General features: G+C 57.6%; 16 non-coding genes across 16 annotated transcripts; 8 read left to right on the top strand and 8 right to left on the bottom strand.

The window, feature by feature from the left end:
* The first annotated feature begins 1,115 nt into the window (after window positions 1–1,115).
* Window positions 1,116–1,279, top strand: LOC148841834 (U1 spliceosomal RNA). The gene has a single exon (XR_016091624.1). It is a non-coding gene; the product is annotated as a U1 spliceosomal RNA (small nuclear RNA).
* A 724-nt stretch (window positions 1,280–2,003) lies between these two features.
* Window positions 2,004–2,122, bottom strand: LOC148841835 (5S ribosomal RNA). The gene has a single exon (XR_016093454.1). It is a non-coding gene; the product is annotated as a 5S ribosomal RNA (ribosomal RNA).
* Window positions 2,123–3,980: 1,858 nt separating this feature from the next.
* Window positions 3,981–4,144, top strand: LOC148841836 (U1 spliceosomal RNA). The gene has a single exon (XR_016091540.1). It is a non-coding gene; the product is annotated as a U1 spliceosomal RNA (small nuclear RNA).
* Window positions 4,145–4,868: 724 nt separating this feature from the next.
* LOC148841837 (5S ribosomal RNA) lies at window positions 4,869–4,987 on the bottom strand. The gene has a single exon (XR_016093465.1). It is a non-coding gene; the product is annotated as a 5S ribosomal RNA (ribosomal RNA).
* A 1,858-nt stretch (window positions 4,988–6,845) lies between these two features.
* Window positions 6,846–7,009, top strand: LOC148841838 (U1 spliceosomal RNA). Its single transcript, XR_016091541.1, has one exon. It is a non-coding gene; the product is annotated as a U1 spliceosomal RNA (small nuclear RNA).
* Window positions 7,010–7,711: 702 nt separating this feature from the next.
* LOC148841839 (5S ribosomal RNA) lies at window positions 7,712–7,830 on the bottom strand. Its single transcript, XR_016093476.1, has one exon. It is a non-coding gene; the product is annotated as a 5S ribosomal RNA (ribosomal RNA).
* Window positions 7,831–9,688: 1,858 nt separating this feature from the next.
* Window positions 9,689–9,852, top strand: LOC148841840 (U1 spliceosomal RNA). Its single transcript, XR_016091542.1, has one exon. It is a non-coding gene; the product is annotated as a U1 spliceosomal RNA (small nuclear RNA).
* Window positions 9,853–10,554: 702 nt separating this feature from the next.
* LOC148841841 (5S ribosomal RNA) lies at window positions 10,555–10,673 on the bottom strand. Its single transcript, XR_016093487.1, has one exon. It is a non-coding gene; the product is annotated as a 5S ribosomal RNA (ribosomal RNA).
* Window positions 10,674–12,531: 1,858 nt separating this feature from the next.
* Window positions 12,532–12,695, top strand: LOC148841842 (U1 spliceosomal RNA). The gene has a single exon (XR_016091545.1). It is a non-coding gene; the product is annotated as a U1 spliceosomal RNA (small nuclear RNA).
* A 724-nt stretch (window positions 12,696–13,419) lies between these two features.
* On the bottom strand, window positions 13,420–13,538 carry LOC148841843 (5S ribosomal RNA). The gene has a single exon (XR_016093027.1). It is a non-coding gene; the product is annotated as a 5S ribosomal RNA (ribosomal RNA).
* A 1,858-nt stretch (window positions 13,539–15,396) lies between these two features.
* On the top strand, window positions 15,397–15,560 carry LOC148841844 (U1 spliceosomal RNA). Its single transcript, XR_016091546.1, has one exon. It is a non-coding gene; the product is annotated as a U1 spliceosomal RNA (small nuclear RNA).
* A 724-nt stretch (window positions 15,561–16,284) lies between these two features.
* Window positions 16,285–16,403, bottom strand: LOC148841845 (5S ribosomal RNA). The gene has a single exon (XR_016093498.1). It is a non-coding gene; the product is annotated as a 5S ribosomal RNA (ribosomal RNA).
* A 1,841-nt stretch (window positions 16,404–18,244) lies between these two features.
* On the top strand, window positions 18,245–18,408 carry LOC148841846 (U1 spliceosomal RNA). Its single transcript, XR_016091547.1, has one exon. It is a non-coding gene; the product is annotated as a U1 spliceosomal RNA (small nuclear RNA).
* A 724-nt stretch (window positions 18,409–19,132) lies between these two features.
* LOC148841847 (5S ribosomal RNA) lies at window positions 19,133–19,251 on the bottom strand. The gene has a single exon (XR_016093509.1). It is a non-coding gene; the product is annotated as a 5S ribosomal RNA (ribosomal RNA).
* A 1,858-nt stretch (window positions 19,252–21,109) lies between these two features.
* LOC148841848 (U1 spliceosomal RNA) lies at window positions 21,110–21,273 on the top strand. Its single transcript, XR_016091537.1, has one exon. It is a non-coding gene; the product is annotated as a U1 spliceosomal RNA (small nuclear RNA).
* A 724-nt stretch (window positions 21,274–21,997) lies between these two features.
* On the bottom strand, window positions 21,998–22,116 carry LOC148841849 (5S ribosomal RNA). The gene has a single exon (XR_016093520.1). It is a non-coding gene; the product is annotated as a 5S ribosomal RNA (ribosomal RNA).
* Window positions 22,117–26,354: the final 4,238 nt, after the last annotated feature.

Raw genomic sequence — 26,354 nt, forward strand, 5'->3', positions numbered from 1 at the left:
CCCGAAGGACGGCGCCTGTTTGTGCAGCAGAGTGTCGCCATGAGGATGCTGGGGCATAAGAGAGCCACACAGCCCGCAGGGTGAGCGCTCCCTACTGGTCCCAGTCACCCCTCTCGCAGGAGCAGCAGCAGCAACCTGAGCTTTCCCGGGGGGAATCTCCCATCCGGGTGCCGGCCGGGCTCACACCTGCTGGGCTGCCGTGGTTGAGCCCAGTCGAGAGTCGCAGGGTGAGACCTAGTCACCGGGGATTACTCGGCTCTCAGCACTTGAAAAGACCGACGGAGGACTCGTTCCCGCCGGAGCTGAATGTGCCTGCGAGTGTCGTGTCGTCTTCTTCCCCCGCCCCGCTGTGCTTGCTGTATTGTCTTTGAAGCCGGCCCCCGAGACGAGGCGGGCTGTTCCTGTGCCCCAATTAACACTTTACAGGTGCCATTCCCCGGCATTGTGGCCATTGTCGGAGGTCACACGCGATAAGATGAGGTGGAGGAGAGCGGGGCGTGCCCAGCGCCAGACATTGAAGGAAGGGGGCTGTGCGAGGTGAGGTGAGGCGCGACACGCCGGAGCCCCGACGCTGCTAATGCGGAGCACTTGTTGAACTGGCATTGAAAGGACGTGTGCGCACGGAGCGAGCCTTCCCTGCGGCGGAGTGTGGAAACTTTCTCCCCCCGCTGCAGGAGCTGTGTGCGGTGCGGTGCAGCGGTGCCGAGGGAAAAGCACGGAAGGCAGCAGGCTCTGGAGAGCAGGTAAGAGACGGAGCCTTGGGGGCAGGCGAGCAGGCGTGTTTTTCGGAAATTGCTGAAGAGGCTCCGGTGTTTGTTCGGTGTGTGGCAGGCGCACGTCGCGAGCTTGCGTAGCGATCTGCCGGTCTGGTGATATGTAAATGAGGCCGAATTGCATCCCGGGACATGCTGCGATGGCGAAATGGCGACTGCAGATGTGTAGGAAACGGCGCGCTCGTTTTCTCGTTTTCCCCACACTTTTGAGTGTTGGTGTGGCGTGTGAGTGTGCGAAAGAGTGGGCCCAGCAGGAGGCGGTGGCGTGCAGGGCGAGGAGCTGGCCTAGGCTGCGAGTGCTGTGCTGTGGGTGCGGGCCGCTTGCAGGGGCCTGTACAACTCATACTTACCTGGCAGGGGAGATACCTTGATCAAGAAGGAGGTTCACCCAGGGCGAGGCTCGGCCATTGCACTCTGGCTGTGCTGACCCCTGCGAATTCCCCAAATGTGGGAATCTTGACTGCATAATTTCTGGTAGTGGGGGACTGCGTTCGCGCTCTCCCCTGGTGTGCTTGGTCCAATAACAGATGCGGCAGTGCAGGCGGCTTTGCTGTGTGCTGGGGAGCTGTGCTGGGCTTCCGCGCTCGGCAGTCCCCCCCCGTGAGCAGCACAACATGCTGGTGAAACCGCTTCATAGAGGGGGGTTATTAGAAAGATGCCCTGGGGTTATTCACGAGCACCGGCAGACGACATGGTACTCGTTTTAGTGCCCGTTACAGACATACGCTATGCTTTCTTGTTCTTAACTCGGTTTTTCCCTTTTTTTCTGCTCACTCTGAATCCATCCCTGCTCATTTTGTTGGAGAATCTGTGCTCAATGAATGAAATGGGTTATAAATGAATATATGTATATTTCTACGAAAAACGAGTTGTTTATTGACTGACCTTCAATTGCAGATTTAGAGGCAGCTTTGATATTCGTTTTACAAACGTGTTTTTTTCCTAATACGAATCACACGCATGCCATTAAAAGAGCCATCTTTAGAGATCAGGATATCGATCATTTTTCTTGAGCATCTGAAGGGATGTGAGGGAGCTTCTCTTTCTGAACTGGCATGCCTAGAAAGTGGACGACCGTCGCGATACCGTTTGCCAGTCAGCGTTGCCGAAGGAAACAAAAGTGGGAAGATTGAAATGTTTGGTATTTTCGGGAAATAAATGTCCATACTCGAGTTCTTCCTCCCAAAGCCTACGGCACCAACGGCGACCCCCGCTGGCCGAGAGAGCAAAAGCTTACAGCACCTGGTATTCCCAGGCGGTCTCCCATCCAAGTACTAACCAGGCCCGACCCTGCTTAGCTTCCGAGATCAGACGAGATCGGGCGTGTTCAGGGTGGTGTGGCCGTAAGCGCAAGCCGGGGCGCCGGACTCGCTACTTGAAGCTGTGTGGCGGGGGCGCCGTGCCCCCTGGGCGGGACTGAGGGATCGTTCATGTGCGATTCTTTGGAAAGGAGCCGCTTTCGAACTCAGTGCGTGCCTGGATGTTGGCGAATGTGCTCCCTTCAGTTGGCTTGCCCTGCTCTTGTCCCACACTGGAGCAGGACAAACAAACTGCACGGAGGAGCACAAGGCAAGTGTTCACAAGACAGAAACCTCCAGTGCACAGCACTCTGAAAACATTTCTGGGCTGTCGCGTTTTATTTCGGCACATAAAGCGCACCGGCCCTACACGTCGGCCAGACGCGCGGCGCCTCCGCCCTCTTGTGGCCTTGCGGCGTCAGAGCAAGAGGCTCCTTCTCGCTGCCTTTCCGCTGTCCCGGCGGCCGGCGAGGAGGAAGCGCCGGGACGCTGTGCTGCAGAGCCCCGAGAGGGAACCTGGAGCGCACACTTTGTGGGGGGCGGGGGGCGGGGGGCCGCGTTCGCGCCCTGCCCCGGTCTCTTGCGCGAGCACTAAATCTCACGGCGCCAGCCAGCGGCCAGGAGACAAGTACAATATCACGGGACAGGGGGCCTCATCATTGATTGTTACAGGTGAGACGGGGATTAGGAGGAGAGCCCGACTGATGGGTAACACCCCCGTGACTCTTTCTTGAGAGACGCCCTGGGATTTGGAATGGCCAAGGAGGGTCAGGACACCTCGGTTTTACGCCTCCCCCGAAGGACGGCGCCTGTTTGTGCAGCAGAGTGTCGCCATGAGGATGCTGGGGCATAAGAGAGCCACACAGCCCGCAGGGTGAGCGCTCCCTACTGGTCCCAGTCACCCCTCTCGCAGGAGCAGCAGCAGCAACCTGAGCTTTCCCGGGGGGAATCTCCCATCCGGGTGCCGGCCGGGCTCACACCTGCTGGGCTGCCGTGGTTGAGCCCAGTCGAGAGTCGCAGGGTGAGACCTAGTCACCGGGGATTACTCGGCTCTCAGCACTTGAAAAGACCGACGGAGGACTCGTTCCCGCCGGAGCTGAATGTGCCTGCGAGTGTCGTGTCGTCTTCTTCCCCCGCCCCGCTGTGCTTGCTGTATTGTCTTTGAAGCCGGCCCCCGAGACGAGGCGGGCTGTTCCTGTGCCCCAATTAACACTTTACAGGTGCCATTCCCCGGCATTGTGGCCATTGTCGGAGGTCACACGCGATAAGATGAGGTGGAGGAGAGCGGGGCGTGCCCAGCGCCAGACATTGAAGGAAGGGGGCTGTGCGAGGTGAGGTGAGGCGCGACACGCCGGAGCCCCGACGCTGCTAATGCGGAGCACTTGTTGAACTGGCATTGAAAGGACGTGTGCGCACGGAGCGAGCCTTCCCTGCGGCGGAGTGTGGAAACTTTCTCCCCCCGCTGCAGGAGCTGTGTGCGGTGCGGTGCAGCGGTGCCGAGGGAAAAGCACGGAAGGCAGCAGGCTCTGGAGAGCAGGTAAGAGACGGAGCCTTGGGGGCAGGCGAGCAGGCGTGTTTTTCGGAAATTGCTGAAGAGGCTCCGGTGTTTGTTCGGTGTGTGGCAGGCGCACGTCGCGAGCTTGCGTAGCGATCTGCCGGTCTGGTGATATGTAAATGAGGCCGAATTGCATCCCGGGACATGCTGCGATGGCGAAATGGCGACTGCAGATGTGTAGGAAACGGCGCGCTCGTTTTCTCGTTTTCCCCACACTTTTGAGTGTTGGTGTGGCGTGTGAGTGTGCGAAAGAGTGGGCCCAGCAGGAGGCGGTGGCGTGCAGGGCGAGGAGCTGGCCTAGGCTGCGAGTGCTGTGCTGTGGGTGCGGGCCGCTTGCAGGGGCCTGTACAACTCATACTTACCTGGCAGGGGAGATACCTTGATCAAGAAGGAGGTTCACCCAGGGCGAGGCTCGGCCATTGCACTCCGGCTGTGCTGACCCCTGCGAATTCCCCAAATGTGGGAATCTCGACTGCATAATTTCTGGTAGTGGGGGACTGCGTTCGCGCTCTCCCCTGGTGTGCTTGGTCCAATAACAGATGCGGCAGTGCAGGTGGCTTTGCTGTGTGCTGGGGAGCTGTGCTGGGCTTCCGCGCTCGGCAGTCCCCCCCCGTGAGCAGCACAACATGCTGGTGAAACCGCTTCATAGAGGGGGGTTATTAGAAAGATGCCCTGGGGTTATTCACGAGCACCGGCAGACGACATGGTACTCGTTTTAGTGCCCGTTACAGACATACGCTATGCTTTCTTGTTCTTAACTCGGTTTTTCCCTTTTTTTCTGCTCACTCTGAATCCATCCCTGCTCATTTTGTTGGAGAATCTGTGCTCAATGAATGAAATGGGTTATAAATGAATATATGTATATTTCTACGAAAAACGAGTTGTTTATTGACTGACCTTCAATTGCAGATTTAGAGGCAGCTTTGATATTCGTTTTACAAACGTGTTTTTTTCCTAATACGAATCACACGCATGCCATTAAAAGAGCCATCTTTAGAGATCAGGATATCGATCATTTTTCTTGAGCATCTGAAGGGATGTGAGGGAGCTTCTCTTTCTGAACTGGCATGCCTAGAAAGTGGACGACCGTCGCGATACCGTTTGCCAGTCAGCGTTGCCGAAGGAAACAAAAGTGGGAAGATTGAAATGTTTGGTATTTTCGGGAAATAAATGTCCATACTCGAGTTCTTCCTCCCAAAGCCTACGGCACCAACGGCGACCCCCGCTGGCCGAGAGAGCAAAAGCTTACAGCACCTGGTATTCCCAGGCGGTCTCCCATCCAAGTACTAACCAGGCCCGACCCTGCTTAGCTTCCGAGATCAGACGAGATCGGGCGTGTTCAGGGTGGTGTGGCCGTAAGCGCAAGCCGGGGCGCCGGACTCGCTACTTGAAGCTGTGTGGCGGGGGCGCCGTGCCCCCTGGGCGGGACTGAGGGATCGTTCATGTGCGATTCTTTGGAAAGGAGCCGCTTTCGAACTCAGTGCGTGCCTGGATGTTGGCGAATGTGCTCCCTTCAGTTGGCTTGCCCTGCTCTTGTCCCGCACTGGAGCAGGACAAACAAACTGCACGGAGGAGCACAAGGCAAGTGTTCACAAGACAGAAACCTCCAGTGCACAGCACTCTGAAAACATTTCTGGGCTGTCGCGTTTTATTTCGGCACATAAAGCGCACCGGCCCTACACGTCGGCCAGACGCGCGGCGCCTCCGCCCTCTTGTGGCCTTGCGGCGTCAGAGCAAGAGGCTCCTTCTCGCTGCCTTTCCGCTGTCCCGGCGGCCGGCGAGGAGGAAGCGCCGGGACGCTGTGCTGCAGAGCCCCGAGAGGGAACCTGGAGCGCACACTTTGTGGGGGGCGGGGGGCGGGGGGCCGCGTTCGCGCCCTGCCCCGGTCTCTTGCGCGAGCACTAAATCTCACGGCGCCAGCCAGCGGCCAGGAGACAAGTACAATATCACGGGACAGGGGGCCTCATCATTGATTGTTACAGGTGAGACGGGGATTAGGAGGAGAGCCCGACTGATGGGTAACACCCCCGTGACTCTTTCTTGAGAGACGCCCTGGGATTTGGAATGGCCAAGGAGGGTCAGGACACCTCGGTTTTACGCCTCCCCCGAAGGACGGCGCCTGTTTGTGCAGCAGAGTGTCGCCATGAGGATGCTGGGGCATAAGAGAGCCACACAGCCCGCAGGGTGAGCGCTCCCTACTGGTCCCAGTCACCCCTCTCGCAGGAGCAGCAGCAGCAACCTGAGCTTTCCCGGGGGGAATCTCCCATCCGGGTGCCGGCCGGGCTCACACCTGCTGGGCTGCCGTGGGTGAGCCCAGTCGAGAGTCGCAGGGTGAGACCTAGTCACCGGGGATTACTCGGCTCTCAGCACTTGAAAAGACCGACGGAGGACTCGTTCCCGCCGGAGCTGAATGTGCCTGCGAGTGTCGTGTCGTCTTCTTCCCCCGCCCCGCTGTGCTTGCTGTATTGTCTTTGAAGCCGGCCCCCGAGACGAGGCGGGCTGTTCCTGTGCCCCAATTAACACTTTACAGGTGCCATTCCCCGGCATTGTGGCCATTGTCGGAGGTCACACGCGATAAGATGAGGTGGAGGAGAGCGGGGCGTGCCCAGCGCCAGACATTGAAGGAAGGGGGCTGTGCGAGGTGAGGTGAGGCGCGACACGCCGGAGCCCCGACGCTGCTAATGCGGAGCACTTGTTGAACTGGCATTGAAAGGACGTGTGCGCACGGAGCGAGCCTTCCCTGCGGCGGAGCGTGGAAACTTTCTCCCCCCGCTGCAGGAGCTGTGTGCGGTGCGGTGCAGCGGTGCCGAGGGAAAAGCACGGAAGGCAGCAGGCTCTGGAGAGCAGGTAAGAGACGGAGCCTTGGGGGCAGGCGAGCAGGCGCGTTTTTCGGAAATTGCTGAAGAGGCTCCGGTGTTTGTTCGGTGTGTGGCAGGCGCACGTCGCGAGCTTGCGTAGCGATCTGCCGGTCTGGTGATATGTAAATGAGGCCGAATTGCATCCCGGGACATGCTGCGATGGCGAAATGGCGACTGCAGATGTGTAGGAAACGGCGCGCTCGTTTTCTCGTTTTCCCCACACTTTTGAGTGTTGGTGTGGCGTGTGAGTGTGCGAAAGAGTGGGCCCAGCAGGAGGCGGTGGCGTGCAGGGCGAGGAGCTGGCCTAGGCTGCGAGTGCTGTGCTGTGGGTGCGGGCCGCTTGCAGGGGCCTGTACAACTCATACTTACCTGGCAGGGGAGATACCTTGATCAAGAAGGAGGTTCACCCAGGGCGAGGCTCGGCCATTGCACTCCGGCTGTGCTGACCCCTGCGAATTCCCCAAATGTGGGAATCTCGACTGCATAATTTCTGGTAGTGGGGGACTGCGTTCGCGCTCTCCCCTGGTGTGCTTGGTCCAATAACAGATGCGGCAGTGCAGGCGGCTTTGCTGTGTGCTGGGGAGCTGTGCTGGGCTTCCGCGCTCGGCAGTCCCCCCCCGTGAGCAGCACAACATGCTGGTGAAACCGCTTCATAGAGGGGGGTTATTCACGAGCACCGGCAGACGACATGGTACTCGTTTTAGTGCCCGTTACAGACATACGCTATGCTTTCTTGTTCTTAACTCGGTTTTTCCCTTTTTTTCTGCTCACTCTGAATCCATCCCTGCTCATTTTGTTGGAGAATCTGTGCTCAATGAATGAAATGGGTTATAAATGAATATATGTATATTTCTACGAAAAACGAGTTGTTTATTGACTGACCTTCAATTGCAGATTTAGAGGCAGCTTTGATATTCGTTTTACAAACGTGTTTTTTTCCTAATACGAATCACACGCATGCCATTAAAAGAGCCATCTTTAGAGATCAGGATATCGATCATTTTTCTTGAGCATCTGAAGGGATGTGAGGGAGCTTCTCTTTCTGAACTGGCATGCCTAGAAAGTGGACGACCGTCGCGATACCGTTTGCCAGTCAGCGTTGCCGAAGGAAACAAAAGTGGGAAGATTGAAATGTTTGGTATTTTCGGGAAATAAATGTCCATACTCGAGTTCTTCCTCCCAAAGCCTACGGCACCAACGGCGACCCCCGCTGGCCGAGAGAGCAAAAGCTTACAGCACCTGGTATTCCCAGGCGGTCTCCCATCCAAGTACTAACCAGGCCCGACCCTGCTTAGCTTCCGAGATCAGACGAGATCGGGCGTGTTCAGGGTGGTGTGGCCGTAAGCGCAAGCCGGGGCGCCGGACTCGCTACTTGAAGCTGTGTGGCGGGGGCGCCGTGCCCCCTGGGCGGGACTGAGGGATCGTTCATGTGCGATTCTTTGGAAAGGAGCCGCTTTCGAACTCAGTGCGTGCCTGGATGTTGGCGAATGTGCTCCCTTCAGTTGGCTTGCCCTGCTCTTGTCCCGCACTGGAGCAGGACAAACAAACTGCACGGAGGAGCACAAGGCAAGTGTTCACAAGACAGAAACCTCCAGTGCACAGCACTCTGAAAACATTTCTGGGCTGTCGCGTTTTATTTCGGCACATAAAGCGCACCGGCCCTACACGTCGGCCAGACGCGCGGCGCCTCCGCCCTCTTGTGGCCTTGCGGCGTCAGAGCAAGAGGCTCCTTCTCGCTGCCTTTCCGCTGTCCCGGCGGCCGGCGAGGAGGAAGCGCCGGGACGCTGTGCTGCAGAGCCCCGAGAGGGAACCTGGAGCGCACACTTTGTGGGGGGCGGGGGGCGGGGGGCCGCGTTCGCGCCCTGCCCCGGTCTCTTGCGCGAGCACTAAATCTCACGGCGCCAGCCAGCGGCCAGGAGACAAGTACAATATCACGGGACAGGGGGCCTCATCATTGATTGTTACAGGTGAGACGGGGATTAGGAGGAGAGCCCGACTGATGGGTAACACCCCCGTGACTCTTTCTTGAGAGACGCCCTGGGATTTGGAATGGCCAAGGAGGGTCAGGACACCTCGGTTTTACGCCTCCCCCGAAGGACGGCGCCTGTTTGTGCAGCAGAGTGTCGCCATGAGGATGCTGGGGCATAAGAGAGCCACACAGCCCGCAGGGTGAGCGCTCCCTACTGGTCCCAGTCACCCCTCTCGCAGGAGCAGCAGCAGCAACCTGAGCTTTCCCGGGGGGAATCTCCCATCCGGGTGCCGGCCGGGCTCACACCTGCTGGGCTGCCGTGGGTGAGCCCAGTCGAGAGTCGCAGGGTGAGACCTAGTCACCGGGGATTACTCGGCTCTCAGCACTTGAAAAGACCGACGGAGGACTCGTTCCCGCCGGAGCTGAATGTGCCTGCGAGTGTCGTGTCGTCTTCTTCCCCCGCCCCGCTGTGCTTGCTGTATTGTCTTTGAAGCCGGCCCCCGAGACGAGGCGGGCTGTTCCTGTGCCCCAATTAACACTTTACAGGTGCCATTCCCCGGCATTGTGGCCATTGTCGGAGGTCACACGCGATAAGATGAGGTGGAGGAGAGCGGGGCGTGCCCAGCGCCAGACATTGAAGGAAGGGGGCTGTGCGAGGTGAGGTGAGGCGCGACACGCCGGAGCCCCGACGCTGCTAATGCGGAGCACTTGTTGAACTGGCATTGAAAGGACGTGTGCGCACGGAGCGAGCCTTCCCTGCGGCGGAGCGTGGAAACTTTCTCCCCCCGCTGCAGGAGCTGTGTGCGGTGCGGTGCAGCGGTGCCGAGGGAAAAGCACGGAAGGCAGCAGGCTCTGGAGAGCAGGTAAGAGACGGAGCCTTGGGGGCAGGCGAGCAGGCGCGTTTTTCGGAAATTGCTGAAGAGGCTCCGGTGTTTGTTCGGTGTGTGGCAGGCGCACGTCGCGAGCTTGCGTAGCGATCTGCCGGTCTGGTGATATGTAAATGAGGCCGAATTGCATCCCGGGACATGCTGCGATGGCGAAATGGCGACTGCAGATGTGTAGGAAACGGCGCGCTCGTTTTCTCGTTTTCCCCACACTTTTGAGTGTTGGTGTGGCGTGTGAGTGTGCGAAAGAGTGGGCCCAGCAGGAGGCGGTGGCGTGCAGGGCGAGGAGCTGGCCTAGGCTGCGAGTGCTGTGCTGTGGGTGCGGGCCGCTTGCAGGGGCCTGTACAACTCATACTTACCTGGCAGGGGAGATACCTTGATCAAGAAGGAGGTTCACCCAGGGCGAGGCTCGGCCATTGCACTCCGGCTGTGCTGACCCCTGCGAATTCCCCAAATGTGGGAATCTCGACTGCATAATTTCTGGTAGTGGGGGACTGCGTTCGCGCTCTCCCCTGGTGTGCTTGGTCCAATAACAGATGCGGCAGTGCAGGCGGCTTTGCTGTGTGCTGGGGAGCTGTGCTGGGCTTCCGCGCTCGGCAGTCCCCCCCCGTGAGCAGCACAACATGCTGGTGAAACCGCTTCATAGAGGGGGGTTATTCACGAGCACCGGCAGACGACATGGTACTCGTTTTAGTGCCCGTTACAGACATACGCTATGCTTTCTTGTTCTTAACTCGGTTTTTCCCTTTTTTTCTGCTCACTCTGAATCCATCCCTGCTCATTTTGTTGGAGAATCTGTGCTCAATGAATGAAATGGGTTATAAATGAATATATGTATATTTCTACGAAAAACGAGTTGTTTATTGACTGACCTTCAATTGCAGATTTAGAGGCAGCTTTGATATTCGTTTTACAAACGTGTTTTTTTCCTAATACGAATCACACGCATGCCATTAAAAGAGCCATCTTTAGAGATCAGGATATCGATCATTTTTCTTGAGCATCTGAAGGGATGTGAGGGAGCTTCTCTTTCTGAACTGGCATGCCTAGAAAGTGGACGACCGTCGCGATACCGTTTGCCAGTCAGCGTTGCCGAAGGAAACAAAAGTGGGAAGATTGAAATGTTTGGTATTTTCGGGAAATAAATGTCCATACTCGAGTTCTTCCTCCCAAAGCCTACGGCATCAACGGCGACCCCCGCTGGCCGAGAGAGCAAAAGCTTACAGCACCTGGTATTCCCAGGCGGTCTCCCATCCAAGTACTAACCAGGCCCGACCCTGCTTAGCTTCCGAGATCAGACGAGATCGGGCGTGTTCAGGGTGGTGTGGCCGTAAGCGCAAGCCGGGGCGCCGGACTCGCTACTTGAAGCTGTGTGGCGGGGGCGCCGTGCCCCCTGGGCGGGACTGAGGGATCGTTCATGTGCGATTCTTTGGAAAGGAGCCGCTTTCGAACTCAGTGCGTGCCTGGATGTTGGCGAATGTGCTCCCTTCAGTTGGCTTGCCCTGCTCTTGTCCCGCACTGGAGCAGGACAAACAAACTGCACGGAGGAGCACAAGGCAAGTGTTCACAAGACAGAAACCTCCAGTGCACAGCACTCTGAAAACATTTCTGGGCTGTCGCGTTTTATTTCGGCACATAAAGCGCACCGGCCCTACACGTCGGCCAGACGCGCGGCGCCTCCGCCCTCTTGTGGCCTTGCGGCGTCAGAGCAAGAGGCTCCTTCTCGCTGCCTTTCCGCTGTCCCGGCGGCCAGCGAGGAGGAAGCGCCGGGACGCTGTGCTGCAGAGCCCCGAGAGGGAACCTGGAGCGCACACTTTGTGGGGGGCGGGGGGCGGGGGGCCGCGTTCGCGCCCTGCCCCGGTCTCTTGCGCGAGCACTAAATCTCACGGCGCCAGCCAGCGGCCAGGAGACAAGTACAATATCACGGGACAGGGGGCCTCATCATTGATTGTTACAGGTGAGACGGGGATTAGGAGGAGAGCCCGACTGATGGGTAACACCCCCGTGACTCTTTCTTGAGAGACGCCCTGGGATTTGGAATGGCCAAGGAGGGTCAGGACACCTCGGTTTTACGCCTCCCCCGAAGGACGGCGCCTGTTTGTGCAGCAGAGTGTCGCCATGAGGATGCTGGGGCATAAGAGAGCCACACAGCCCGCAGGGTGAGCGCTCCCTACTGGTCCCAGTCACCCCTCTCGCAGGAGCAGCAGCAGCAACCTGAGCTTTCCCGGGGGGAATCTCCCATCCGGGTGCCGGCCGGGCTCACACCTGCTGGGCTGCCGTGGTTGAGCCCAGTCGAGAGTCGCAGGGTGAGACCTAGTCACCGGGGATTACTCGGCTCTCAGCACTTGAAAAGACCGACGGAGGACTCGTTCCCGCCGGAGCTGAATGTGCCTGCGAGTGTCGTGTCGTCTTCTTCCCCCGCCCCGCTGTGCTTGCTGTATTGTCTTTGAAGCCGGCCCCCGAGACGAGGCGGGCTGTTCCTGTGCCCCAATTAACACTTTACAGGTGCCATTCCCCGGCATTGTGGCCATTGTCGGAGGTCACACGCGATAAGATGAGGTGGAGGAGAGCGGGGCGTGCCCAGCGCCAGACATTGAAGGAAGGGGGCTGTGCGAGGTGAGGTGAGGCGCGACACGCCGGAGCCCCGACGCTGCTAATGCGGAGCACTTGTTGAACTGGCATTGAAAGGACGTGTGCGCACGGAGCGAGCCTTCCCTGCGGCGGAGCGTGGAAACTTTCTCCCCCCGCTGCAGGAGCTGTGTGCGGTGCGGTGCAGCGGTGCCGAGGGAAAAGCACGGAAGGCAGCAGGCTCTGGAGAGCAGGTAAGAGACGGAGCCTTGGGGGCAGGCGAGCAGGCGCGTTTTTCGGAAATTGCTGAAGAGGCTCCGGTGTTTGTTCGGTGTGTGGCAGGCGCACGTCGCGAGCTTGCGTAGCGATCTGCCGGTCTGGTGATATGTAAATGAGGCCGAATTGCATCCCGGGACATGCTGCGATGGCGAAATGGCGACTGCAGATGTGTAGGAAACGGCGCGCTCGTTTTCTCGTTTTCCCCACACTTTTGAGTGTTGGTGTGGCGTGTGAGTGTGCGAAAGAGTGGGCCCAGCAGGAGGCGGTGGCGTGCAGGGCGAGGAGCTGGCCTAGGCTGCGAGTGCTGTGCTGTGGGTGCGGGCCGCTTGCAGGGGCCTGTACAACTCATACTTACCTGGCAGGGGAGATACCTTGATCAAGAAGGAGGTTCACCCAGGGCGAGGCTCGGCCATTGCACTCCGGCTGTGCTGACCCCTGCGAATTCCCCAAATGTGGGAATCTCGACTGCATAATTTCTGGTAGTGGGGGACTGCGTTCGCGCTCTCCCCTGGTGTGCTTGGTCCAATAACAGATGCGGCAGTGCAGGCGGCTTTGCTGTGTGCTGGGGAGCTGTGCTGGGCTTCCGCGCTCGGCAGCCCCCCCCCGTGAGCAGCACAACATGCTGGTGAAACCGCTTCATAGAGGGGGGTTATTAGAAAGATGCCCTGGGGTTATTCACGAGCACCGGCAGACGACATGGTACTCGTTTTAGTGCCCGTTACAGACATACGCTATGCTTTCTTGTTCTTAACTCGGTTTTTCCCTTTTTTTCTGCTCACTCTGAATCCATCCCTGCTCATTTTGTTGGAGAATCTGTGCTCAATGAATGAAATGGGTTATAAATGAATATATGTATATTTCTACGAAAAACGAGTTGTTTATTGACTGACCTTCAATTGCAGATTTAGAGGCAGCTTCGATATTCGTTTTACAAACGTGTTTTTTTCCTAATACGAATCACACGCATGCCATTAAAAGAGCCATCTTTAGAGATCAGGATATCGATCATTTTTCTTGAGCATCTGAAGGGATGTGAGGGAGCTTCTCTTTCTGAACTGGCATGCCTAGAAAGTGGACGACCGTCGCGATACCGTTTGCCAGTCAGCGTTGCCGAAGGAAACAAAAGTGGGAAGATTGAAATGTTTGGTATTTTCGGGAAATAAATGTCCATACTCGAGTTCTTCCTCCCAAAGCCTACGGCACCAACGGCGACCCCCGCTGGCCGAGAGAGCAAAGGCTTACAGCACCTGGTATTCCCAGGCGGTCTCCCATCCAAGTACTAACCAGGCCCGACCCTGCTTAGCTTCCGAGATCAGACGAGATCGGGCGTGTTCAGGGTGGTGTGGCCGTAAGCGCAAGCTGGGGCGCCGGACTCGCTACTTGAAGCTGTGTGGCGGGGGCGCCGTGCCCCCTGGGCGGGAGTGAGGGATCGTTCATGTGCGATTCTTTGGAAAGGAGCCGCTTTCGAACTCAGTGCGTGCCTGGATGTTGGCGAATGTGCTCCCTTCAGTTGGCTTGCCCTGCTCTTGTCCCGCACTGGAGCAGGACAAACAAACTGCACGGAGGAGCACAAGGCAAGTGTTCACAAGACAGAAACCTCCAGTGCACAGCACTCTGAAAACATTTCTGGGCTGTCGCGTTTTATTTCGGCACATAAAGCGCACCGGCCCTACACGTCGGCCAGACGCGCGGCGCCTCCGCCCTCTTGTGGCCTTGCGGCGTCAGAGCAAGAGGCTCCTTCTCGCTGCCTTTCCGCTGTCCCGGCGGCCGGCGAGGAGGAAGCGCCGGGACGCTGTGCTGCAGAGCCCCGAGAGGGAACCTGGAGCGCACACTTTGTGGGGGGCGGGGGGCGGGGGGCCGCGTTCGCGCCCTGCCCCGGTCTCTTGCGCGAGCACTAAATCTCACGGCGCCAGCCAGCGGCCAGGAGACAAGTACAATATCACGGGACAGGGGGCCTCATCATTGATTGTTACAGGTGAGACGGGGATTAGGAGGAGAGCCCGACTGATGGGTAACACCCCCGTGACTCTTTCTTGAGAGACGCCCTGGGATTTGGAATGGCCAAGGAGGGTCAGGACACCTCGGTTTTACGCCTCCCCCGAAGGACGGCGCCTGTTTGTGCAGCAGAGTGTCGCCATGAGGATGCTGGGGCATAAGAGAGCCACACAGCCCGCAGGGTGAGCGCTCCCTACTGGTCCCAGTCACCCCTCTCGCAGGAGCAGCAGCAGCAACCTGAGCTTTCCCGGGGGGAATCTCCCATCCGGGTGCCGGCCGGGCTCACACCTGCTGGGCTGCCGTGGGTGAGCCCAGTCGAGAGTCGCAGGGTGAGACCTAGTCACCGGGGATTACTCGGCTCTCAGCACTTGAAAAGACCGACGGAGGACTCGTTCCCGCCGGAGCTGAATGTGCCTGCGAGTGTCGTGTCGTCTTCTTCCCCCGCCCCGCTGTGCTTGCTGTATTGTCTTTGAAGCCGGCCCCCGAGACGAGGCGGGCTGTTCCTGTGCCCCAATTAACACTTTACAGGTGCCATTCCCCGGCATTGTGGCCATTGTCGGAGGTCACACGCGATAAGATGAGGTGGAGGAGAGCGGGGCGTGCCCAGCGCCAGACATTGAAGGAAGGGGGCTGTGCGAGGTGAGGTGAGGCGCGACACGCCGGAGCCCCGACGCTGCTAATGCGGAGCACTTGTTGAACTGGCATTGAAAGGACGTGTGCGCACGGAGCGAGCCTTCCCTGCGGCGGAGCGTGGAAACTTTCTCCCCCCGCTGCAGGAGCTGTGTGCGGTGCGGTGCAGCGGTGCCGAGGGAAAAGCACGGAAGGCAGCAGGCTCTGGAGAGCAGGTAAGAGACGGAGCCTTGGGGGCAGGCGAGCAGGCGCGTTTTTCGGAAATTGCTGAAGAGGCTCCGGTGTTTGTTCGGTGTGTGGCAGGCGCACGTCGCGAGCTTGCGTAGCGATCTGCCGGTCTGGTGATATGTAAATGAGGCCGAATTGCATCCCGGGACATGCTGCGATGGCGAAATGGCGACTGCAGATGTGTAGGAAACGGCGCGCTCGTTTTCTCGTTTTCCCCACACTTTTGAGTGTTGGTGTGGCGTGTGAGTGTGCGAAAGAGTGGGCCCAGCAGGAGGCGGTGGCGTGCAGGGCGAGGAGCTGGCCTAGGCTGCGAGTGCTGTGCTGTGGGTGCGGGCCGCTTGCAGGGGCCTGTACAACTCATACTTACCTGGCAGGGGAGATACCTTGATCAAGAAGGAGGTTCACCCAGGGCGAGGCTCGGCCATTGCACTCCGGCTGTGCTGACCCCTGCGAATTCCCCAAATGTGGGAATCTCGACTGCATAATTTCTGGTAGTGGGGGACTGCGTTCGCGCTCTCCCCTGGTGTGCTTGGTCCAATAACAGATGCGGCAGTGCAGGCGGCTTTGCTGTGTGCTGGGGAGCTGTGCTGGGCTTCCGCGCTCGGCAGTCCCCCCCCGTGAGCAGCACAACATGCTGGTGAAACCGCTTCATAGAGGGGGGTTATTAGAAAGATGCCCTGGGGTTATTCACGAGCACCGGCAGACGACATGGTACTCGTTTTAGTGCCCGTTACAGACATACGCTATGCTTTCTTGTTCTTAACTCGGTTTTTCCCTTTTTTTCTGCTCACTCTGAATCCATCCCTGCTCATTTTGTTGGAGAATCTGTGCTCAATGAATGAAATGGGTTATAAATGAATATATGTATATTTCTACGAAAAACGAGTTGTTTATTGACTGACCTTCAATTGCAGATTTAGAGGCAGCTTTGATATTCGTTTTACAAACGTGTTTTTTTCCTAATACGAATCACACGCATGCCATTAAAAGAGCCATCTTTAGAGATCAGGATATCGATCATTTTTCTTGAGCATCTGAAGGGATGTGAGGGAGCTTCTCTTTCTGAACTGGCATGCCTAGAAAGTGGACGACCGTCGCGATACCGTTTGCCAGTCAGCGTTGCCGAAGGAAACAAAAGTGGGAAGATTGAAATGTTTGGTATTTTCGGGAAATAAATGTCCATACTCGAGTTCTTCCTCCCAAAGCCTACGGCACCAACGGCGACCCCCGCTGGCCGAGAGAGCAAAAGCTTACAGCACCTGGTATTCCCAGGCGGTCTCCCATCCAAGTACTAACCAGGCCCGACCCTGCTTAGCTTCCGAGATCAGACGAGATCGGGCGTGTTCAGGGTGGTGTGGCCGTAAGCGCAAGCCGGGGCGCCGGACTCGCTACTTGAAGCTGTGTGGCGGGGGCGCCGTGCCCCCTGGGCGGGACTGAGGGATCGTTCATGTGCGATTCTTTGGAAAGGAGCCGCTTTCGAACTCAGTGCGTGCCTGGATGTTGGCGAATGTGCTCCCTTCAGTTGGCTTGCCCTGCTCTTGTCCCACACTGGAGCAGGACAAACAAACTGCACGGAGGAGCACAAGGCAAGTGTTCACAAGACAGAAACCTCCAGTGCACAGCACTCTGAAAACATTTCTGGGCTGTCGCGTTTTATTTCGGCACATAAAGCGCACCGGCCCTACACGTCGGCCAGACGCGCGGCGCCTCCGCCCTCTTGTGGCCTTGCGGCGTCAGAGCAAGAGGCTCCTTCTCGCTGCCTTTCCGCTGTCCCGGCGGCCGGCGAGGAGGAAGCGCCGGGACGCTGTGCTGCAGAGCCCCGAGAGGGAACCTGGAGCGCACACTTTGTGGGGGGCGGGGGGCGGGGGGCCGCGTTCGCGCCCTGCCCCGGTCTCTTGCGCGAGCACTAAATCTCACGGCGCCAGCCAGCGGCCAGGAGACAAGTACAATATCACGGGACAGGGGGCCTCATCATTGATTGTTACAGGTGAGACGGGGATTAGGAGGAGAGCCCGACTGATGGGTAACACCCCCGTGACTCTTTCTTGAGAGACGCCCTGGGATTTGGAATGGCCAAGGAGGGTCAGGACACCTCGGTTTTACGCCTCCCCCGAAGGACGGCGCCTGTTTGTGCAGCAGAGTGTCGCCATGAGGATGCTGGGGCATAAGAGAGCCACACAGCCCGCAGGGTGAGCGCTCCCTACTGGTCCCAGTCACCCCTCTCGCAGGAGCAGCAGCAGCAACCTGAGCTTTCCCGGGGGGAATCTCCCATCCGGGTGCCGGCCGGGCTCACACCTGCTGGGCTGCCGTGGTTGAGCCCAGTCGAGAGTCGCAGGGTGAGACCTAGTCACCGGGGATTACTCGGCTCTCAGCACTTGAAAAGACCGACGGAGGACTCGTTCCCGCCGGAGCTGAATGTGCCTGCGAGTGTCGTGTCGTCTTCTTCCCCCGCCCCGCTGTGCTTGCTGTATTGTCTTTGAAGCCGGCCCCCGAGACGAGGCGGGCTGTTCCTGTGCCCCAATTAACACTTTACAGGTGCCATTCCCCGGCATTGTGGCCATTGTCGGAGGTCACACGCGATAAGATGAGGTGGAGGAGAGCGGGGCGTGCCCAGCGCCAGACATTGAAGGAAGGGGGCTGTGCGAGGTGAGGTGAGGCGCGACACGCCGGAGCCCCGACGCTGCTAATGCGGAGCACTTGTTGAACTGGCATTGAAAGGACGTGTGCGCACGGAGCGAGCCTTCCCTGCGGCGGAGTGTGGAAACTTTCTCCCCCCGCTGCAGGAGCTGTGTGCGGTGCGGTGCAGCGGTGCCGAGGGAAAAGCACGGAAGGCAGCAGGCTCTGGAGAGCAGGTAAGAGACGGAGCCTTGGGGGCAGGCGAGCAGGCGTGTTTTTCGGAAATTGCTGAAGAGGCTCCGGTGTTTGTTCGGTGTGTGGCAGGCGTAGCGATCTGCCGGTCTGGTGATATGTAAATGAGGCCGAATTGCATCCCGGGACATGCTGCGATGGCGAAATGGCGACTGCAGATGTGTAGGAAACGGCGCGCTCGTTTTCTCGTTTTCCCCACACTTTTGAGTGTTGGTGTGGCGTGTGAGTGTGCGAAAGAGTGGGCCCAGCAGGAGGCGGTGGCGTGCAGGGCGAGGAGCTGGCCTAGGCTGCGAGTGCTGTGCTGTGGGTGCGGGCCGCTTGCAGGGGCCTGTACAACTCATACTTACCTGGCAGGGGAGATACCTTGATCAAGAAGGAGGTTCACCCAGGGCGAGGCTCGGCCATTGCACTCCGGCTGTGCTGACCCCTGCGAATTCCCCAAATGTGGGAATCTCGACTGCATAATTTCTGGTAGTGGGGGACTGCGTTCGCGCTCTCCCCTGGTGTGCTTGGTCCAATAACAGATGCGGCAGTGCAGGCGGCTTTGCTGTGTGCTGGGGAGCTGTGCTGGGCTTCCGCGCTCGGCAGCCCCCCCCCGTGAGCAGCACAACATGCTGGTGAAACCGCTTCATAGAGGGGGGTTATTAGAAAGATGCCCTGGGGTTATTCACGAGCACCGGCAGACGACATGGTACTCGTTTTAGTGCCCGTTACAGACATACGCTATGCTTTCTTGTTCTTAACTCGGTTTTTCCCTTTTTTTCTGCTCACTCTGAATCCATCCCTGCTCATTTTGTTGGAGAATCTGTGCTCAATGAATGAAATGGGTTATAAATGAATATATGTATATTTCTACGAAAAACGAGTTGTTTATTGACTGACCTTCAATTGCAGATTTAGAGGCAGCTTCGATATTCGTTTTACAAACGTGTTTTTTTCCTAATACGAATCACACGCATGCCATTAAAAGAGCCATCTTTAGAGATCAGGATATCGATCATTTTTCTTGAGCATCTGAAGGGATGTGAGGGAGCTTCTCTTTCTGAACTGGCATGCCTAGAAAGTGGACGACCGTCGCGATACCGTTTGCCAGTCAGCGTTGCCGAAGGAAACAAAAGTGGGAAGATTGAAATGTTTGGTATTTTCGGGAAATAAATGTCCATACTCGAGTTCTTCCTCCCAAAGCCTACGGCACCAACGGCGACCCCCGCTGGCCGAGAGAGCAAAAGCTTACAGCACCTGGTATTCCCAGGCGGTCTCCCATCCAAGTACTAACCAGGCCCGACCCTGCTTAGCTTCCGAGATCAGACGAGATCGGGCGTGTTCAGGGTGGTGTGGCCGTAAGCGCAAGCCGGGGCGCCGGACTCGCTACTTGAAGCTGTGTGGCGGGGGCGCCGTGCCCCCTGGGCGGGACTGAGGGATCGTTCATGTGCGATTCTTTGGAAAGGAGCCGCTTTCGAACTCAGTGCGTGCCTGGATGTTGGCGAATGTGCTCCCTTCAGTTGGCTTGCCCTGCTCTTGTCCCGCACTGGAGCAGGACAAACAAACTGCACGGAGGAGCACAAGGCAAGTGTTCACAAGACAGAAACCTCCAGTGCACAGCACTCTGAAAACATTTCTGGGCTGTCGCGTTTTATTTCGGCACATAAAGCGCACCGGCCCTACACGTCGGCCAGACGCGCGGCGCCTCCGCCCTCTTGTGGCCTTGCGGCGTCAGAGCAAGAGGCTCCTTCTCGCTGCCTTTCCGCTGTCCCGGCGGCCGGCGAGGAGGAAGCGCCGGGACGCTGTGCTGCAGAGCCCCGAGAGGGAACCTGGAGCGCACACTTTGTGGGGGGCGGGGGGCGGGGGGCCGCGTTCGCGCCCTGCCCCGGTCTCTTGCGCGAGCACTAAATCTCACGGCGCCAGCCAGCGGCCAGGAGACAAGTACAATATCACGGGACAGGGGGCCTCATCATTGATTGTTACAGGTGAGACGGGGATTAGGAGGAGAGCCCGACTGATGGGTAACACCCCCGTGACTCTTTCTTGAGAGACGCCCTGGGATTTGGAATGGCCAAGGAGGGTCAGGACACCTCGGTTTTACGCCTCCCCCGAAGGACGGCGCCTGTTTGTGCAGCAGAGTGTCGCCATGAGGATGCTGGGGCATAAGAGAGCCACACAGCCCGCAGGGTGAGCGCTCCCTACTGGTCCCAGTCACCCCTCTCGCAGGAGCAGCAGCAGCAACCTGAGCTTTCCCGGGGGGAATCTCCCATCCGGGTGCCGGCCGGGCTCACACCTGCTGGGCTGCCGTGGGTGAGCCCAGTCGAGAGTCGCAGGGTGAGACCTAGTCACCGGGGATTACTCGGCTCTCAGCACTTGAAAAGACCGACGGAGGACTCGTTCCCGCCGGAGCTGAATGTGCCTGCGAGTGTCGTGTCGTCTTCTTCCCCCGCCCCGCTGTGCTTGCTGTATTGTCTTTGAAGCCGGCCCCCGAGACGAGGCGGGCTGTTCCTGTGCCCCAATTAACACTTTACAGGTGCCATTCCCCGGCATTGTGGCCATTGTCGGAGGTCACACGCGATAAGATGAGGTGGAGGAGAGCGGGGCGTGCCCAGCGCCAGACATTGAAGGAAGGGGGCTGTGCGAGGTGAGGTGAGGCGCGACACGCCGGAGCCCCGACGCTGCTAATGCGGAGCACTTGTTGAACTGGCATTGAAAGGACGTGTGCGCACGGAGCGAGCCTTCCCTGCGGCGGAGCGTGGAAACTTTCTCCCCCCGCTGCAGGAGCTGTGTGCGGTGCGGTGCAGCGGTGCCGAGGGAAAAGCACGGAAGGCAGCAGGCTCTGGAGAGCAGGTAAGAGACGGAGCCTTGGGGGCAGGCGAGCAGGCGCGTTTTTCGGAAATTGCTGAAGAGGCTCCGGTGTTTGTTCGGTGTGTGGCAGGCGCACGTCGCGAGCTTGCGTAGCGATCTGCCGGTCTGGTGATATGTAAATGAGGCCGAATTGCATCCCGGGACATGCTGCGATGGCGAAATGGCGACTGCAGATGTGTAGGAAACGGCGCGCTCGTTTTCTCGTTTTCCCCACACTTTTGAGTGTTGGTGTGGCGTGTGAGTGTGCGAAAGAGTGGGCCCAGCAGGAGGCGGTGGCGTGCAGGGCGAGGAGCTGGCCTAGGCTGCGAGTGCTGTGCTGTGGGTGCGGGCCGCTTGCAGGGGCCTGTACAACTCATACTTACCTGGCAGGGGAGATACCTTGATCAAGAAGGAGGTTCACCCAGGGCGAGGCTCAGCCATTGCACTCCGGCTGTGCTGACCCCTGCGAATTCCCCAAATGTGGGAATCTCGACTGCATAATTTCTGGTAGTGGGGGACTGCGTTCGCGCTCTCCCCTGGTGTGCTTGGTCCAATAACAGATGCGGCAGTGCAGGCAGCTTTGCTGTGTGCTGGGGAGCTGTGCTGGGCTTCCGCGCTCGGCAGCCCCCCCCCGTGAGCAGCACAACATGCTGGTGAAACCGCTTCATAGAGGGGGGTTATTAGAAAGATGCCCTGGGGTTATTCACGAGCACCGGCAGACGACATGGTACTCGTTTTAGTGCCCGTTACAGACATACGCTATGCTTTCTTGTTCTTAACTCGGTTTTTCCCTTTTTTTCTGCTCACTCTGAATCCATCCCTGCTCATTTTGTTGGAGAATCTGTGCTCAATGAATGAAATGGGTTATAAATGAATATATGTATATTTCTACGAAAAACGAGTTGTTTATTGACTGACCTTCAATTGCAGATTTAGAGGCAGCTTTGATATTCGTTTTACAAACGTGTTTTTTTCCTAATACGAATCACACGCATGCCATTAAAAGAGCCATCTTTAGAGATCAGGATATCGATCATTTTTCTTGAGCATCTGAAGGGATGTGAGGGAGCTTCTCTTTCTGAACTGGCATGCCTAGAAAGTGGACGACCGTCGCGATACCGTTTGCCAGTCAGCGTTGCCGAAGGAAACAAAAGTGGGAAGATTGAAATGTTTGGTATTTTCGGGAAATAAATGTCCATACTCGAGTTCTTCCTCCCAAAGCCTACGGCACCAACGGCGACCCCCGCTGGCCGAGAGAGCAAAAGCTTACAGCACCTGGTATTCCCAGGCGGTCTCCCATCCAAGTACTAACCAGGCCCGACCCTGCTTAGCTTCCGAGATCAGACGAGATCGGGCGTGTTCAGGGTGGTGTGGCCGTAAGCGCAAGCCGGGGCGCCGGACTCGCTACTTGAAGCTGTGTGGCGGGGGCGCCGTGCCCCCTGGGCGGGACTGAGGGATCGTTCATGTGCGATTCTTTGGAAAGGAGCCGCTTTCGAACTCAGTGCGTGCCTGGATGTTGGCGAATGTGCTCCCTTCAGTTGGCTTGCCCTGCTCTTGTCCCGCACTGGAGCAGGACAAACAAACTGCACGGAGGAGCACAAGGCAAGTGTTCACAAGACAGAAACCTCCAGTGCACAGCACTCTGAAAACATTTCTGGGCTGTCGCGTTTTATTTCGGCACATAAAGCGCACCGGCCCTACACGTCGGCCAGACGCGCGGCGCCTCCGCCCTCTTGTGGCCTTGCGGCGTCAGAGCAAGAGGCTCCTTCTCGCTGCCTTTCCGCTGTCCCGGCGGCCGGCGAGGAGGAAGCGCCGGGACGCTGTGCTGCAGAGCCCCGAGAGGGAACCTGGAGCGCACACTTTGTGGGGGGCGGGGGGCGGGGGGCCGCGTTCGCGCCCTGCCCCGGTCTCTTGCGCGAGCACTAAATCTCACGGCGCCAGCCAGCGGCCAGGAGACAAGTACAATATCACGGGACAGGGGGCCTCATCATTGATTGTTACAGGTGAGACGGGGATTAGGAGGAGAGCCCGACTGATGGGTAACACCCCCGTGACTCTTTCTTGAGAGACGCCCTGGGATTTGGAATGGCCAAGGAGGGTCAGGACACCTCGGTTTTACGCCTCCCCCGAAGGACGGCGCCTGTTTGTGCAGCAGAGTGTCGCCATGAGGATGCTGGGGCATAAGAGAGCCACACAGCCCGCAGGGTGAGCGCTCCCTACTGGTCCCAGTCACCCCTCTCGCAGGAGCAGCAGCAGCAACCTGAGCTTTCCCGGGGGGAATCTCCCATCCGGGTGCCGGCCGGGCTCACACCTGCTGGGCTGCCGTGGGTGAGCCCAGTCGAGAGTCGCAGGGTGAGACCTAGTCACCGGGGATTACTCGGCTCTCAGCACTTGAAAAGACCGACGGAGGACTCGTTCCCGCCGGAGCTGAATGTGCCTGCGAGTGTCGTGTCGTCTTCTTCCCCCGCCCCGCTGTGCTTGCTGTATTGTCTTTGAAGCCGGCCCCCGAGACGAGGCGGGCTGTTCCTGTGCCCCAATTAACACTTTACAGGTGCCATTCCCCGGCATTGTGGCCATTGTCGGAGGTCACACGCGATAAGATGAGGTGGAGGAGAGCGGGGCGTGCCCAGCGCCAGACATTGAAGGAAGGGGGCTGTGCGAGGTGAGGTGAGGCGCGACACGCCGGAGCCCCGACGCTGCTAATGCGGAGCACTTGTTGAACTGGCATTGAAAGGACGTGTGCGCACGGAGCGAGCCTTCCCTGCGGCGGAGCGTGGAAACTTTCTCCCCCCGCTGCAGGAGCTGTGTGCGGTGCGGTGCAGCGGTGCCGAGGGAAAAGCACGGAAGGCAGCAGGCTCTGGAGAGCAGGTAAGAGACGGAGCCTTGGGGGCAGGCGAGCAGGCGCGTTTTTCGGAAATTGCTGAAGAGGCTCCGGTGTTTGTTCGGTGTGTGGCAGGCGCACGTCGCGAGCTTGCGTAGCGATCTGCCGGTCTGGTGATATGTAAATGAGGCCGAATTGCATCCCGGGACATGCTGCGATGGCGAAATGGCGACTGCAGATGTGTAGGAAACGGCGCGCTCGTTTTCTCGTTTTCCCCACACTTTTGAGTGTTGGTGTGGCGTGTGAGTGTGCGAAAGAGTGGGCCCAGCAGGAGGCGGTGGCGTGCAGGGCGAGGAGCTGGCCTAGGCTGCGAGTGCTGTGCTGTGGGTGCGGGCCGCTTGCAGGGGCCTGTACAACTCATACTTACCTGGCAGGGGAGATACCTTGATCAGCCTGTAGGTGGAGTTGTTGGATTGTTTTCTTGTTTTGTGGAAGCAGTGTTTGTTTTGTAGTTTACGAAATGGCAACTTTTGGGTCCCGCAAGAATGCTGTGCGTTTTGAGCTTTTGGATGACCTCTTCATGGATCGTATGCAGTTCAGCAGAAAAGTGTTGCAGAAGGAACTTGGCTTTGAACCTCGGCACTTGGATTTCATCTTCGCTCTCCCAGGTCAGAAAGCTTTTGAGGTTGTATTTGCTACCTATCCTCTGTTTGAACAATGTGTGGATGTGTTTGAGGCAAAAAGAGGGAAAGTTCCTGCCCTTGAGAAGATCAACTTGCAGCCTTTGACACAGAGAGAGAGGAAAACGGTGCATGTTGTTATGTTCTCGGAACTGGCAAAGACGGAGGACATTCACACCTGGCTTAACCAGTACTGCACCGTCCACCATGGAACTGAGGTTAGAGATGTTGACGGTATAAAAACAGGAGCAAGGAAATTCGAGGTTCGCTTGCTACCGGACAATGTAAATGGAGGCTTAAGGCACCTGCCCTCTACAATCCGGCTGGGCGCCTGCAATGGCTATGTTTTTTATGTGGGACAACCAAAGGTGTGTCGGCGCTGTGGTGCTGTGGGACACCTGGCATCGTCCTGCACTGTGAAATGCTGCAAGACCTGTGGCAAACAGGGACATTTAGCCTCTGACTGTTCAATGCTGCCAAAGTGCAATTTATGTGGCTCGGAAGGACACGTTTTTAAGAACTGCCCTCACGCCTACGCCAATAAACTCAAAATGAGAAAGGATGAGGCAGTGCTTGTTTCAGCCAAACCGGCCCGAAAAGCCAAAGCAAACAACAAGTCAAACAAAGAACCCTTGTTGGACAAAGACTCTCAGCCTCCAGCCAGGATCAGTCCTGCTGTGGCTCCGGGGCCGGTGGAAGAGAGATCCACTACGCCCCCACAACCGCAGACTGCACCAGACAAGCACGAGGGTTTGAAAACCCCCGAGAACAGCGAGGACCCCTCCCCCACTCCTGCTCCTCAGAACGAGGGCCAGTGTGGGGCCCCCCGGTGGAGCGGGTCCAGCGAGGATACCCAGGATTCAGCGGAGCTGCTTTTCCCAGACTCTGCAAGTGCTACAGACGCCCTCCTCTCCTCCATCCAGTCCATCACGGAGGATCTGCAGCAGCTGGTGGGTGAGGGGGAAGAGGAGACTGGTGCATCGGCTGCACCCCTTTCCCCTCAGTGCTCCCAGGAGCTGGACGTGAGGAAAAGGAAAAATGACTCTGTTTTCTCCCCGAGCGAGGAGGAAGGAGAGCATGGTGATGGGGACAGCTGGAACCCCTCCACCCCTCCCTCTACCCCCTTCCTTGAAACGGACTCCGTGAACGCTTTTACTGCTGCCACCCTGATGAAGGCTCTTTCAGAGGATGGCTGGCAGGAAATTGGTAAGAAGAAAAAGAAAAAGAAGAAGGTAACAGGTGAGACAGAAGAGAAATGTGTTTTGTAAAGACTGGTTCCACTTTCTTATGTAATATGGCTCTAAACATAATTTCTCTTAACACCAGAGGTATCAATGACAGAGTTAAATGTCAGTCTGTCTTTGATTACCTCCAGCAGAGAGAGGGAGATGTGTTGATGTTGCAGGAGTGTGCTTTAGCCTATCAAGAGAGGTATAAAAGCTTTGAAGATAGGTGGGATAAAGGGCTTTCTGTTTGGTCAGGGGACAATAACAACAGAGCCTCTGGCGTGGCCATTCTTTTCAAAGGATGGGCTTTCAAATTGAAAAGTATTCAGAGGGTCATAGATGGCAGGTTGCTGTGTGTGGATGTGGAATGGGGGACCGTTAACCTGCGGCTAATCAATGTGTATTGTCCTACTGACGTGGGAGGAAGGGTGGAGCTACTCAAGGCACTCTCTCCCCTATTGTTATGTAGCACAGACGTGATAGTGGGAGGGGATTTTAATTGTATCTTAGAGCACACAGACAGGCAGTCTAGCTCTCCGATAAAATTGGATTCCAGCTCACTGGCCCTGCAAAACTTAGTTCAAGACTTTAAACTCTCAGACACATATAGATGTATATATCCCACAACAGCAGGATATACATGGTCAGGGAGGAATAGCAGCTCCAGAATTGACTATTGCTTTGTCTCAGCGAGAGTGAAAGTTGTTGGGGTCACTCTTCAGCCTGTCTTCTTCTCAGATCATCAGGCTTTAGGGTGTAGAGTGGAACTCCAGGGCGGGACTGTCTTTGGCCCAGGCCTCTGGAAACTCAACACAAAGCTGCTAGAGAACGAGGGGGTAGTATCCCGCTACAAGGAGAAACTATCACAGTGGCTGTCCTTGCAGTGTCTGTAC

Source organism: Atractosteus spatula, chromosome 1 (genome assembly GCF_055471065.1).
Source record: "Atractosteus spatula isolate fAtrSpa1 chromosome 1, fAtrSpa1.hap1, whole genome shotgun sequence".
Lineage (NCBI taxonomy): Eukaryota > Metazoa > Chordata > Actinopteri > Semionotiformes > Lepisosteidae > Atractosteus > Atractosteus spatula.